Below are 4,092 nucleotides of genomic sequence, written 5' to 3'. Positions count from 1 at the left end.
AGTGAATATTAACCTACTCGTAACATCTTATCTGGTTACCAGGCTACTATATTTAATTGATACCGGTTGTTCATTTGCGGTTTCATTTTTATTCGAGCAGTACAGGCAGCTCTTTTTAGACTCGTTTTACTCTGACAACTGAACAATGGACATTTTAAAGGCATAGAGTGTCAGGCAACATAAGTTATTATGTTCAAATTTATCCCAGTCTTTTTCAGAAAAGAACTTGTGAAGACATGTATTACAGATATTCTCGGTCTTATCATTTGCCGTCAAGACATTTTACTTATTTTTCTTATCCCCGCCCTCCCCAAACTCTCATTTTTCAACAAAGTCAGTTGTTTTCGATTATTTACTTGTTTTGAGGTTTCTGTCCTTAAAAACAATTTCCCTTAGGTGGAGTTCTTTTAAGAAATCACCAGTAGAAATGTGTGTCTAACAACTTTCTGTCAACACTTTTTCACCATTAAAATGATAACAGTATATGTTTTTTGCTGATAGTTGTTGAGTGATTAAGAATCATCAGCAAATGCAGTGATTTATATGGTTCTGAACACTTACAGAAAAAAAAAAAAAACAACAACTACAACATTCAACACCAATACGAAGAGTCACCACACATTTGGAGACACAGTCAAGCCTAAATATCGTGTACAGATTTTTGTATGATAACTTGATAAAAATGCATTTGGCCCTTCAGCATGAACAACATTAAAAAAAATCAGAGATACATTCAGAAGAGCACACAAAAAGTTAACAGGAGACAAACCAGAGGTAAGAAACAAGATGATCTGAAAGAAACTGATGTACAGGGAGGAGGAATCTAAAGTGGTAAGGAAAGCATAAACATGAGCTAACAAAACTATGAATATAATGATTTGCATGTTAACAGCCTGTGCCAAAACTGGGAAAAACCCCCAAAAAAACAACAACAACAACAACAAAACAAACAAACAAACAAAACTTATGAATGTAGTCCTGGATGCCTGGATGGTACTGTGTGTATAAACTGAATCAGCTGGGGATTTACTAATATTTTTCCAGGAGGCACTTCACAGGAAAGAGTTTGACTGTGTGCAGGATTGGCAGCTCCCAGGTGTAGCTGAGTCTATCATAAGCCATCTCGTTTAATGAATGGGAAGCAAGAGATTGCGTTCAGCTCACCAGACTGTTCCTGAAACAAATGAAATAATCCTCATAATTGTTGCAAAATTCACTGCACTGGGGACAATTTGAGTTTCTCTATTTATTAAGGAGATTCACACACACACACACACACACACACACACACACACACACACACACACACACACACACACATATATATATATGTATATATATATATATAATTTTTTTCTTTTCATTGCATGGGTGCAATCTCAGCCCTGCGGGCAGAAAACTGCTCTAACTGAATCATCCAGGGACGGAGACTTATATAACAAGTCCTATAATGTCAATGAAAGGCGCATGTAAAAGAAGCATGAATAACATGGAGGAGGAACATGTATCAGTTGATAAAGGCTTTAACGCAATAGATCATTTTACAATTACAAAGGCGACCACTAAATCTAAACACTGTAGACCTATTTAAATCTTTGGTTTTCTCCGAACATGGGAAATGAAGTCCATTCATAATTAGTTCACAACATTTTATGTTCTTGATGCTTACAGTTATTTTTCACGAAAGCGTCAAAAACAAAAGAAAGAAAAGAAAAGAAAGAAATCAACAGCTCTACTCCGTCTGAGGATCCTGTTATTTTATTCTATGAATTATTCCTTATTGCGGTTCACTCCCACGGCCGCGGCGTGTCTGACTCACGAGCGCGCTTCATCTTCCGGGAGCGCGCATCAGTCATGCCTCATCCATCGTGCGCCTCGCTTGCGTCGGAGGGTAAAAGAAGAATTTTGTCTTTTATTCTGTAATTATCTTACCTGCTCTCACTGTCGCTCCGCTCAGCGCTGTTTCCAAAGAAAATCCGATGTTTGTTCTTCAAACAAACCAAACTGCTCGATATTTTTTTTTTTTTATGTTTCGCCTTCCTGTGAATGAAACAAAAAGACTGGCAAGACGAGGAGTAACTGGCTCCAGCTGCGGTGCTGTGGTGGGTTTCCTTTTTCTTTGTAGGTCATTCCCTTAACTTAATGCTGTCGACACTCCCGTCACTGTATACAGCTTGAGGATTTAAACGCAGGAAAGCCACTTTAAATGGACTTGAACTGACGAGACGAGGCAACCGCCTTTCATTCTCGGGGGGAAAAAAAGAGCTGCTAGGAGACTGATCATCCTGTGGCGGAGGAAAAAAAGGTAAGATAAAACTCTGGAAGCTTATTATGTTAATGCCACACTCGATGGTGATTAGCCCGCTAATTCATAATTGATGTTAAGCAAACATAAATAACGAGGCTCCATCCAAACAGGTGGTGTTCTGAAGCAGAAACAGCTCAGCTGCTGGCGAAGAAAGTGAATATGAATGCAAATGTTTGAATCAAAATGTGGACCTGCGTTGGCCAGACAGGTCTGACCTATATCAAATGGCACCAGAAACAAATTCGGACCGAGAAGTGGCCTGATTAAAAGATGAATGGCATCCAATATATACTGTAGGTTTAGTTATGGGATTTGGCAGCTTTTTAAAATGAGGAGCATCAGCTACAATAAATGTATGTGACGTTGTACTGGTAATTACAGAGAGGACGCTGAGTATTGACAAGAACACCCACCAATAAAGAGGGCATGTAACCTAGATACAGCAGTGTACCTATTGACTAAACTGAAATTAGGATAAAAAAAAAAAAAACTCCTCCTGAATGTTTTAGAAGTCATAAACGTTATTACAGGTATCAATAGGACTTGTAAACTTAATTTTAGAAATGTGCTAATCCTATTTGTTGTCAGCTGTTTTTATATTTTTTTTGTGATTATATCCATTTACAACATTAGACTGCTTAGTACAAAGTACATGGGTTGATGTTTTTTTTTGCCTTTAAAGGAGGTTTTAACTTGAATTTAGGTGGAGCAGGTACAAAAGTTTCAAGAGTGATCTCACGCTTTGCAAGCATGTGGAACAAGCATAGTTACATTGCCTTAGTAAGGAGTACACACAATCTCCAGAGGACCATGACAAACAATTTCAAAACCTTTTCCCAATATGATGATATCCTACACAATTTTAGCAAAAATTCCCAATTTTTTCCTCAACATACTTCTTTATACCTACATCGCATGCTCAATGGAAAACTGGTCAATCACAAGAGAACGCATAGCAGCATAAGACAGCAACACACAAAATGAAAGGAAGAAAGTTCAATCCCGCCTCGACCTGCCAAAATATTCAATATAATATCCTAGAGTCCAAGTTATAGTTCAAACACAAAATCTCTAATGATTTCTTCCATTGTTGCAGTAAAACATCTGTCCTTCCATCAGTGTATTTCCTAGTTTCTTTTTTTTATTTTTTAAACAAAGACATTTAGGATTGTTCACTTGAAGAAAAGGAGGTTCATGTTTGACCCACTTTATCAAAACAGTTTTCCTTGCCACCATTATAATTTGAACTTGTTGTATCAAAGAGTCAGGAACATTACCAAGCAAGCAGTGGAACTACTGGCACGTCTTTACTTATTATTACTTATTTTACTGATGCCTTGAAGAAAATCTGAATGATTTCCACAGACAATGGAACCTTGTTCCAATTTGGATCTTCCATTTAGGACAATTTGGGGAAACTCTACTTTTATGCTTACTGTAACAATATGACCAGACATAATCATTTAATGTTTTTTTTTTTAAACATTAGGTTAAAAAACGCAACGTAAGTATGCAAACATCTAAACCAATACTACGTTAAAGTACACTTGGATTCAATTTCAGTATTTAGTTTTATTTGGTACGCACTGAACATCAATAAAATGAATCTGATTAACCTGAAATAAAGTTCAGCTTTCCTCATAGGGTTGAAATAATATTTCCATTCTCCAACTAAAGCAATGATTAATGTAGCACTTATAAAGGACCAACACCTCCTCTTCATACAAATGTATCAGTCAGGAGCACGATATAAAAAAATACATCCAGAGTTTTCTACCTAGCTC

At 36.9% G+C, this 4,092-nt stretch overlaps 1 long non-coding RNA gene across 1 annotated transcript; it reads right to left on the bottom strand.

Annotated features, from left to right (window-relative positions):
- Positions 1-220: 220 nt before the first annotated feature.
- On the bottom strand, positions 221-2,092 carry LOC148158474 (uncharacterized). Its single transcript, XR_015763843.1, has 2 exons — positions 1,933-2,092; positions 221-1,174 (listed from the first exon to the last, which is right to left on the bottom strand). It is a non-coding gene; the product is annotated as an uncharacterized LOC148158474 (long non-coding RNA).
- Between the last annotated feature and the right edge of the window lie 2,000 nt (positions 2,093-4,092).

Source organism: Poecilia mexicana, unplaced genomic scaffold (assembly GCF_051168715.1).
Source record: "Poecilia mexicana isolate PSO_F unplaced genomic scaffold, ASM5116871v1 scaffold_7, whole genome shotgun sequence".
NCBI lineage: Eukaryota > Metazoa > Chordata > Actinopteri > Cyprinodontiformes > Poeciliidae > Poecilia > Poecilia mexicana.
The sequence above is the reverse complement of the archived record's forward strand: the minus strand, read 5'-3'. Positions and strand labels throughout refer to the sequence as shown.